The sequence below is a fragment of the Thermobia domestica genome, chromosome 4, assembly GCF_964235325.1.
Source record: "Thermobia domestica chromosome 4, izTheDome1.hap1.1, whole genome shotgun sequence".
NCBI lineage: Eukaryota > Metazoa > Arthropoda > Insecta > Zygentoma > Lepismatidae > Thermobia > Thermobia domestica.
In genome coordinates this window covers 239425806-239437402 of record NC_137457.1, presented here as the reverse complement: position 1 = coordinate 239437402, position 11597 = coordinate 239425806, and the positions used below count along the sequence as shown (strand labels likewise).

At 32.6% G+C, this 11597-nt stretch overlaps 1 long non-coding RNA gene across 1 annotated transcript in view; it reads left to right on the top strand.

Moving 5' to 3' along the window:
* The first annotated feature begins 5483 nt into the window (after window positions 1-5483).
* Window positions 5484-11597, top strand: part of LOC145683469 (uncharacterized) — a 47002-nt gene continuing 40888 nt past the window's right edge. Inside the window, exon 1 of the long non-coding RNA XR_014131114.1 lies at window positions 5484-5657. This is a non-coding gene — a long non-coding RNA (uncharacterized LOC145683469). The remainder of the gene's footprint in view (window positions 5658-11597) is intronic.

The following is an 11597-nucleotide window of genomic DNA, read 5'->3' as shown; positions in this document are numbered from 1 at the left end:
GTGGACCAGATTTGCTCCTACTTTTTGCGATATTCTATTCCAATGCGGTTGTTTAATGGTTTCATACGTTAAATTACGTTACCAACACTAAATTCAGTCAGCATTGCCGAGCGTCAGTGAGTGAAGGCGGGTTAGAACCCCGCAGGGCACGTTGTTTCGTATCTTTGTTACGAACAATTCACTTTCTTTTCTCACGTAAATCACTTCTACTTACCTTTACGATTTGCACAAATCCCCTACTGCCCTAAAAAATGTGTTCGATACTTTCTTGACTACTTGAACACAACTATCAACTCCTTTGTTCCGTAAATCGTCCTACTTTTTGCTAGTTTTGGGCCCCCAATACTAAAAAATTACTGTACTTTTTAGTGTAAATGGAAATGGAACTTTAAAACCCATATTATTAGTTATATAAAGTACAGTAAAAAGAATTTTAAATTTCTTAACCTCCAAATTCTTTAAAATCTAGAAGTAAACCATAATATAGTAAAATAATGTAATTAGTCATACGGTTCTTATAATTTGAAAGATAAAGTAAAGAAATGGAAATAAATTTCTTCCCGGGAATGTATTGGCCAGGGGAAAAAATCCGGGAATATGCCCATTTTTAAAATTCCTTCCCACTGTCCATCACTAGGATAACAGCTATTAGTGGCTGCATTGCCTCTTGTATGAAGCCAAGATATGTAGTAAGCGTGCATGTAATTTGCAGACGAACCTAAAACTTGAAGTAAACATTACATTTTAAAAGTATTTCCACAATGATTAATGGAAGGAAAAGGAGCTTATGAAAGTCTCCAAAATGACATATTACAAGATTTCAATATATCGTGCATTAATATTTAAAAACAGTCAGAAATATCTCCAAAATCTTATTCCAATTCAGGATTGTAGTATAAAGTTCCTGTAGTGAATAATATGGGATATACATTTTTTCATAGGATATTGGTTCGTTCTCTTCCTTCACTATAAACCACATTACCGTGTGTTTATCTTATCTTATACCATTATCTTTATCTTACCTTATATGTTTATTTTACCTTATACTTGCATATTTCTTACTATTGTAAACTTTATTCAAAAACAGTCTCCTTGGGAGATTTAAATTGCATTTCTCATAATCTTGAGAGAACAAATAAAAATGCGTTTTTGTGGAAAGCAATATTTGAAATGGCATCTACAGCCTATTAGGCTCCGCATAATGGTAAGAGGAAGGAAAAGAAATGTTCTTTTCGACTTTCCGTTGTCCAAAGAAAAGTTTCTATGGGAGTTCTTTAACAAATGTAATTGTCCGTAACAATGCAGGGGAACGTTATATGGTGATTATTATCTCAAAGTGAATCAATTCTTTATCAAATCTAATATTGAATTGTCTTAACAAATTATTTGCCCAGCACTGTACCATGGTATAGTTTAATAGTTACTTAATTCGGTTAGGAGTTTGTTATTTAATGCGTTAAAATATTAAATAATACTTTTGATAAAGTTGATAGTTTCAAGTATCTAGGATCAATATTAACAGAGGAAAATCATATTCACGGAGAAATTAAATGTCGACTAAAAGCAGGGAATTCGTGTTACTATCCGGTTCAAAATCTCTTGTCGTCGCGAATTCTGTCGAGGAATTTGAAGCTTGAAATATACAGAACAATAATCACGCCTGTTGTTCTGTATGGATGCGAAACGTGGTCACTTACTCTGAGGGAAGAACATAGACTGAAAGTATTTGAGAACAAGATCCTGAGACGAATATTCGGACCCAAGAGGAACGGGAATGGGGAATGGCGGAAACTTCATAAAGAGGAACTACATAATTTATACGGTTTACCCAACATTGTTAGGGTCGTCAAGTCTAGGAGGCTTAGGTGGGCAGGTCATGTAGCTAGAATGGAAGAAAGTAGAAACGCTTTCAAAGTCTTGACTGGAAGACCAACCGGAAAACGACCATTAGGAAGACCTAGGCGCAGATGGGAGGACAATATTAAGATGGATCTCGCAGAGATTGGAATACAATGTAGAAACTTGATGCAGTTAGCTAAGGATAGAAGTTAGTGGAAAGCTTTTGTGAACTCGGCATTGATCCTCCGGGTTTCATAAGCCATAGAGTTAGTTAGTTTAGTTTGTTGATAATTGACAACACTCTGCTTAGTAGCTGATTGGTGTTTTTTTTTCAATAAACAAACATGTCTCTGTTTTTTATTGTCACATACTACTATTTTCTTATAATGTGTTGCATAATGCAATTACATATAAAGGGTCTAGAGGAAAGATGGTGGATGTCCACTTTTGGGCAAATTTAGATTTCCATGCCATCTTGAAGAGAACGCTGAGAAGGTTCATTCAATATATCAAAAAGTTAAAAAAAAATATTACTATTGCCCCAGAACCTGCTTTTTAACATTCTAATGTGGTCAAACTTGCTTAAACAACTGCACATTTCTGTAAACAATATCAGATAATCACTATTGAGACCTTCACTATTAGGTCAATAAAGTCAATGAACCTTTGTACCCCACTTGTTTTTCTTAGCTTACTCTCCTATACTTGATACTGATTCGAGGATGAAAGTACATTTCCGAATTTTTCGTTGTACAACAAAGTGCTAGGTTTAATTAGTTGAGAAGAGTTTGAATAAGATGCTATGATCAACTAGATAATTATTGGTGTCTTTTACAAAATCTTTTCCTTTATTTTAGAGAGAGGTTTGCTAACTCGGAAGAAAAATGGCAGGATATCCAAGCTTTGAAGGTCTTATATATTCCAGAGCTCAAAACTTCTGTATGGAACTACTAAAGAAGTAATTAGCGGTGTACTGGAGAATAAAAACGTCAAAGAAAAAAACAATTTATTTTTAATAATATTGTTTACAATTTAGAGAAACGATCTGTTTTTTCGTTGTTTTGTCTTCAATAGACCCGTTTTTTCGCAGTGCAAACGAACCTCATGTCGGTTTTTGTATTCTTTTCCTTACAAAATTATTCTTTGTGCATAAGATTTTGTAGGCTGGTTTTCAATACAATGGCAAACTTGTAAAACAAATTTGAAGCATTTTCCACAATTAGTTTAAGAAATAAAATGTCTTGAACTTTAAAAATCGTTTCCTGAAAAATTAGTAAAAATGGACATCCCCCTTTACCCCTATATTTTTTCATCTAAGCACAAGAAATTAGGATTATATTTATAATTTATTTTCATTTATATTTAAGAATTTGTTTTAAACACCTCCAACCAAAACATCTGATAGGATTATGTTTCCCAATTTCTTTGAATTTCTATCTGTTTGACAAGAAACTTAGATATTCAACTTAGTTTATTTACTATCAAATGAAGGTACATTCATGCAATTTCTGCTAAGTCATGTTTGAAATATGATTTCCTGCTTTCTTTGTTTAATAAGGTATATTTTTCCTACATGAAGTGTAATACTAAATAATAATCTGTATCCAATACACCTTGCTAAAATGTGAATTATAACTGAATAATTCACCCATAGTATTATAACACTTAACCTTCGAATAAACAATATATACATATTCCCACTACGCTGATTGAATTATATTAGAACATTATTTTGTAATCACACAGCTACAGCCTCTTATTTCAAACCTTCAAACCAAGGGAATTATAGATTAATATTGTTTAATATTTTCTTCTATTGTTTGTAAGTACTTGCCAACATTCGTATCTTACAACAATTCTAGTTCCTCTAAGTAGATAAACTCGTAATAAGTGATTTTATGTTATCTTAAACATTGTTTTGAGTCCGTAAAATATTCAATTAAAAATTTCTTCCTTACTATACTCATTACGTCAAGTCACATATAGTCGTAATGCTGAAAAGATACTTTAAAACTGCATAATTAGCTAATCAACTTAACAAGTTGCTCTCACCAAAGTGTGGCAATTTCTTGAGTTTGTTATTACGTAAGTTAACATTCTAAGCTTTGTGATTACACGAAGTAATACCGCAATCAATGGATGTCAGGAGTGATGAATCGGACTCCACATTAAATTGTGCTTTCCTTGCCCCGTAACCTCGGTACTGCCAACCGACGTATAACATATTTAGACAATTTATATCTAATAGTATGTGTAGTCTTTATTATTTTAAACACGAAACTGGGCTATCACGGTAGATATTGTCTTTTTTGCTGAAATTTTAAGCAACTCTCAAACTTGCAAAATTGGGTAATTTACATTATAACCAAAAATCTCAACTCGTTGTACATCATTTTAAGCACAGCTATTTAAATACCAAGTGTAAGAGCATTTTTTTATGTTTGTTAATGCTAATCGTTCCCCGCCAGGACCGATACTATGAAATGAGAGCCTACAATTTAAGGTGGAGTACGAGTCACCGTTAATACATCCATTGTGCGCTTCCATAGATAAATGGGTGCGAGATGCCTTATACCAAAGGTGCGCAAGGTAGGAACTAGATCAGGGGAAAAGACAAATCATATATTTTTAAATTAATTCAGCATGTTATTGTAAGAAGTACATAGTAAAATGTTACTCTAAAATACATATAATACTTGATGTATCATATGTATAAACAATTAGTGTGTAATGAAAAGAACAAATAAATATTGGTTATAAATTTAGAGAAAGATTTATAGAAATACGGAGTATATACCTAAACTATCACACTTATACTTCAAATGTTAACATTTCAAGATGCCCATTATTTTTAAATTACGAACTATTTTTGTCTAAAAATGATAATTTATTACTTTAAATCCTTACGTTACAAGATGCATTTTGCATATTAAACCACAATATTAAACTTAATTAAAATAAGTATTATGATACTGGGAAAACAGTTTAAAGAAATGAAAATTACTATTAAAAAAGTTCCATATCATATAAAAAGATAAACATTTCAATACACGTAGTTGGTTAAGATTATGTTACTGTGATGATGTTAGTAGAAAAGTCGCAAAATCATTATAAATGTATTTACAGAGAGTAATGTTGAATGCATTTATAGTATAACGTGTGAAGGACTCTATACAGTAATAGAAAACCTTGATATATTTTTATCGTTCAATTTTGAAACGCCATCATGAAGTATACAATGTGGGTCGTATAATATCGTAAGGTTTGAACCGTTCAAAATGAAATTTTCATTTCTGCTTCAGGGAAATTAGCTATTAAAGGAGAACAATTCCGTAACTGATTAACTAACAACGACTTGTCTTTATGGTTGAGAGATTTTACGAGCAGTAAAAATTGGTGATGAAATGAAAACAGTCATTTATGTAATAAACACAATATACATTTATTTCAAAATGCAATTTAGCTCATTTGTTTTGAGGAATTATCCAACAAGAATGCATATTCTTCACACGGATATAATCAAGTGCATTGACAATAAAACAGTGATAAAACTTATAAGTAAACAGGAAACTAAACGTTCAACAATGTTTCATACATATTCTATTCTAATTATTAAGCTTAGAGATCAAGTCAAATTTAAAGTAAATCGCGAAGGCTAATTGGTTTCACATTACAAGTGAACATACATAATTTAAAGATAATGATTCGAACTGATTGTATTTAAAAATTATACTATTTCAATATTATTGTATAATTTCGTCATGTAGTTGTGTATAATATAAATTCTAATGTGTTTACATACTTCCTAGGAAAAATTGGTATGTAAATTTCTTTTTATTATTTGCATCATAATTATCATTACTTATAAATAAATCTAAACTATCATTCTACATTTTATTATTTGAACATAATTATGTTAGTATCCCATGTATTTTATTAGAAGCACGAAGTTACAATTTTCTTCGATTAGGTCCACAGTTTACCAGCAACAAAAATAATATGAAGAAGAAATAGAAGAAGAAGAAGTAGAAAAGGAGGTAAACAATCAGATTAGGTATTCGTTATGTAGCATGTTACACTATAAATAATTGCGGTGAATCTTATAAGATTGGAATACTAAATTATATAAAATGACAGTATAACATTTTATACTTAGCATGTTTTGGCCAAATTAATATTAGGCAAAACCCAAGAACGTATTGTATATTGTATTTCAAGAAAGTAATAATATAACCTGGAAAGCTACAAATAGGTGCTTAGCGAAGATTACTCTAAAATTATGAGATAACGTTTTAACGCTAGATTTTCAATGGAATAAGACAAATTAATCTCAGTATACCAATCGTTAATTGAAATGTGATGCAAGCTGAAGTGCGATTAACGTATAATGATGGAATATTGATGTACAGATTCTTCATATTCAACATTATTTGGAAACAGTAGTCGCTATTATCTTATCGTACTGCATTCAGAGATGGACATGATTTTAGCATTGTTTCAATCACAATCTCCTTTAATTACTTTATTTTCCTATTTTCTGCGTGTTCATCATTGCATTCTTCTTTTGATCCTAAAAATTACTTTGAAACAGTAACACGCCTCCTGAAATCTTTGGTTTTCTGTTTCATTTGATGCAATATCTTAATTGTTAAAATTATTATGTATAAGTGCACATTAATATTTGAAAACGATTTCAAACTTATTCTCATTGTCTCAAAGCACTAAAGTTATGTCCTAAACTTATATTATAACTTCTTTCAACTACTTTGAAAACACATTTAAAGAATCAAAGTGGTGTAACACTGATTTTCGTATAAGGTTAAAAGCTTTCATGTGCTTTCCCTAAATCAGGACTAAAATAATTTAAGCACATCTTTGCTATTCCAGATATATTTCTTTTTGGTGTCAAACCGGCATGCGTCTTTCATGGAACTTGGTCAATTACAGGTCATTGAAAACAAAGAGTACACTACTACCCGTTGTTTCTGCATTGTTTTCGACAACACACAAGTTAAATCCGCAACCATGGTGAATGGACTTCTAGAAGTTTAATATGTAGCATTTGGCACTTTTGGTGTCTTTCCTGGTTATTTTGAATTCTAAGAAGGATCCTTTTGCTTGAATACAAAGTGGATTCATTACCAAATGTGTTAGTTACGTCCTTTTCAAGTCTAGATCGATCTTTGTTTTAACTAATTCGTCTTTGGTTATCTGTATACTGTTTACTTCTTGAGCGTTTCGCTCCTTAATTGGAATCATAGCAATCTGTAAAGCTAAAATAAATAAATTTTCTATTTCAAATTTGTAAGACTTTCCACTATATGGACATGAATCAATATAGAGTTGATACTTTTATTCCTAGTAAAGATATAATTTTAGTACTTCCGTTTCATTTGTGAAGAAAAACACATATGAATCAAAGATATGAAGTTCCTTCATATTCCGCACTATACTATTGATCCAGAATAATTTTGTTTATGTTTTAATGTATTTTCATAACAATCTATTGTTTATTGTAGTTTCTATAGTTAATGGTTCATTACACAAACAGCTTTTTCAGTCATTCAAATCCTACTCTTATATTTCTTAGTAATCTTGATTTCATAGTTTGTCTCATTTGTATGAAAACTTATACAGAGATGTGATATTTATGATACTGACACTACTTACCCTCACTGAAATCTTTCGTGACAGCAGATTCAGTCAATGGACAATCAAACAGTCCATTGTCACCATTCAAGTTACTAGCAAATATAATGTTTGAATGGGTAGTGATTTGTAAACTACTTCTGTTCGACAATGCGTAAAGTATAGCTTAATTGATAATTTCACTACCATTGACCGCTTTTTATTACATATATTGCTTACATACGTTTAAATAGATTTTTTAATTATTACCACTTACATCTACAGAGCCAATATAATGTTTTGTTTTCATTCGTTCAACCCTCTAGATAATTTAACTAGGCTTTTGTATTTTCAGCAATGTACTTCTGTAGGAATTTAGCAAATTTAAAATATTTGAAACGTTTTTATCTCAATATCTACAGGATTTGATACTTAAAAACTGAAATATTTAAGAAAAGAATTCGAAAATTCTCTACACCGTAGAAATGTAGGAAGTTGAAATTTACAAATGTCATCCAAAATACAGCCAACAGGAATTATGAGGAAATGGATTTATAGTAGTAACCATCTCCATTGCAAAATATTTGGAATTTTTTAAATTTCAGATAACCAGTACTCTTTTTTTTTATCAAATTCATTATTTTTCATAAACGTCAGATATTCCCTGTATGGAATTCTCAGAATATATTTTTAAATAGAGTAGGGTCAGCTTGCTCCCTCACGATTTTCTGAGTTTAACACCAAATAGATTATACACAAAAAATCATTATAGACTTCTATAGAAATTTTTAAATTTATACATACATATCATGTAAGATTGTTCCTAAACAGTGAAGTACTAAGTTACTATTGACTACTGCCTAACTTCCAAATCATTATTGAAATAGCATACCTTTAACGATATTAGTCCTAATGTTTTTTGTAATTTGACCGTACATTTTGCGGATGATTTCAAAGAAAGGATGAGCCATCAGTGGATAGGCGGACCTGACATTTCGTGTCTCGCATGTGCTGGTAGTTGGTGATGAAAAAAACACTCATATGTGCCAATGCAGAATAAGACAGCCGAATAGGAACAATGGGAGAGGTTCGCGAATTGTTTGTTGAATGCAACCAGTGCAGACAAGGTACTGGAAGTACAAGAACACTTATGAGGTACAACGGCATTGGCAGAGGGGTTTTGGAACACCGCCGCCAACGTGTCGAACAAGCGCCAGCATTTACGATAAATTCCAATCCGACGGGACAGTTAACAATGAGCCAAGGAAAGATCCGCCGACTAAGAACAGTGGAGTGAGTTACCCAACTAAAGCACGAACTCTGCGCAAATGGTCATAGTGGAAAGTGTACATCCCTATAATGATACACGTGATGAATGAATAATAACGACCTAGATCGAAAGTTGAAGTACTGCGAACATTTCAGCACATGCGACGTTTGTGTGAACTGACAAGGCTCAATTCAAATTTAAGAGTAATGTGAAATGCCGCAATTGTTTATACTGGAATCCTGAAGGTTTTCACCCTCATGCGGACACTGGTGTAATTTACCAGGGTTGGTGTGTAATGTGATTTGTTAGTGCACCATATGATTGGGTCCTTCTTCTTCGAGGGTACCATAAATGATGAGGCGTATTGATATACTTGCATATATTGTTATAATAATTTTATTTCTATTGAAGGTCTGTGTTCGATACATGGTGGGGTTTCATGTGGTTGTTTTTGTAGTTCACGTGTCATATAGCCTCGCTGCTGAATTGACGCTAAACTAAAAATCAAATCAAATCAAATTTTATTTGTGGCAATATGATGATGAAATTTTAGATGAACAATCTTCAATCCTTTATATTCAAAATGGTAATGATTCTTTCCCTTTGTACACTTATAAACCACAATGCACACGGACGTACCTACGGAAATCCATCAACGGTTTGTAATAAAATCACTGTTAAAAGTCGGCGATAAATCAGCCACGTCAATTCATAGGAAGTTGCCTATGAAAATTACACATTTGCTAGCCAGTATTCAGAGTTAACAGCATCAGTTTAAGAACCTTGAACTTCTCATATCAGGCCAGAAAACTATGGCCTCCTGATTCTAGAATCTGTGCTGCCATGTTCATAAACTTCTTGGAACAAAACTCCACAATTACCAAAGGACCTAATTGTTTGTCACGAAATCTGTACGACGTGTTATCCACACCGAGAGATCAAAGCTTGATGGTGTGGTCATTAAACTCCATCATGACAATGTGAAATCTTACACAGCCATGATCTCACAGGGGATAATCATGAAATTACGATAAGATGTCGTCCCTAGTCTGGACTTGACTTCTACAGATTTCTTCCTGTTTAGTCTTCTGATGGCCTTCCTGCGAGGAAAAAAATATTCGACATTGAAAAGGTTATCATTTCTTGTGTAAAACAATAGTGCAAAAGCCAGCCAACTGAATTTTACAAAAGTGCAAACCAAGTACGCAAAGAACGCTGGACGAAATGTGTTACAGCAGATGGACGCTGTAAGTAGCATTGTCATATATCCGAAGGGTGAAAGAATATTCATCTAAAATTTCATCATCATATTGTAACAAATAACAATATTATGATCATTTGAGTAAAATTTATTGAACGTCCCTGATGGATACATAAGTTTAAAATTCGACCCATCCAAATAATGACAAAGTAGCATATCGCACAGCAATGAAAAAATGTTGCCAATCTAGCTCAAATATATTAATATGTAAATGGCACTGCGTGAGGCTATTACATATTTCAGGTAGTATCATAAAGGAAACTTATAATACCACACTTTTTCCGAATGATTATTTACAAAGGATTCTTAGACAAGCATTAAATCTAATTACTTAGTATTCAATAGAAATAAAGGTAATAAATAAGACGCATTATTAAAAGCCATCATGACTGGCTGAAGATCCATGCGCTTATCGCAGGAAGATAATGTTGCATCATGGAGAGGGATGATAACACTGTAGTGACCTCAACTATTGTGAAAACATTAGAAGTAACTGAAGTTTTAAGCAGCGATAACTAATTAATATAGACGTGTACTGAAGATGATACAAGAAACAAAACAATTAGTGACTCCTAAACCCAAAATGTAAATAAGAACTTTCAGAAAGTGTTGTAGTATCATGTCTTTATATTTGTATGACGTTCTTGCAGCTTTACAAATTGTTAGTGATAATCATGAAATATTGAAGGGTGAAGTCTTTTCTCTCAAGTAATAATTCGTCAAAATGTTACCAGAAACCACTTAATAACAAATCTATAGAGTACTGAAATTGTAAACAAACGTCATCAGGACACAACAAAGGTGCAAGGACAACATCCCTACTGCAATGGTGCACTGTGCAGGTTAGCAAACCCAAGGTCAGTTCTCCGAAGCAAGACATACGCAGCGAGTTGCAAGTTGTACAGAAATCGGTATGGTATTATGCATTTGGTTTCTGACAATACCAAGATACATCAGCCTGTGGAGACGTACTGTAAGGAAAAACGGTGAGTGATAAACTAAAAGTAAATTTTAAAAGTATATATAAAGGAAAGGAGTTCTTTTTCCTAGGGCTTGACCCGACTGTTACACGGGAATAATTATCGAAACAGTGCTGTTATAGATGTGAAACCCTGACAGATATTACGAAATTCTATTTGATTACTATAATTCAATACATAGTAAAGGCTACTTGTTTTTCAACAAAGATTCGTATTCTATTTATAACATTATAAAAAACTGTCTATTCTTTCGATAAGACAAAACAAATATAATATGTATAAGAAATTAATATTCGTAGTTTTCATATACTTATGGTAATTTAGATTCCCATTTAGAGTACTAACGATTACGGAAGTGACTGCGGCACCCGGGCCATAGTTAGTCTAATCGCGGAGAAGTTCAATGCAGGACAACAACGCCGTGATTGTAACCACACAATCAACAACCACCTACTTGCCATGGGGTACATAAGCTATTAACCCACGCCAGTACTACTTCTAACCACATAACACATGAAATAACGTGTAGCATTAGCAAGGAAACACCGCCACTGGAAGGTGGAAATGTCAAAAAAGTTTGCCTGCACAAATGATACATGTTTGACATTGGTACACGCCG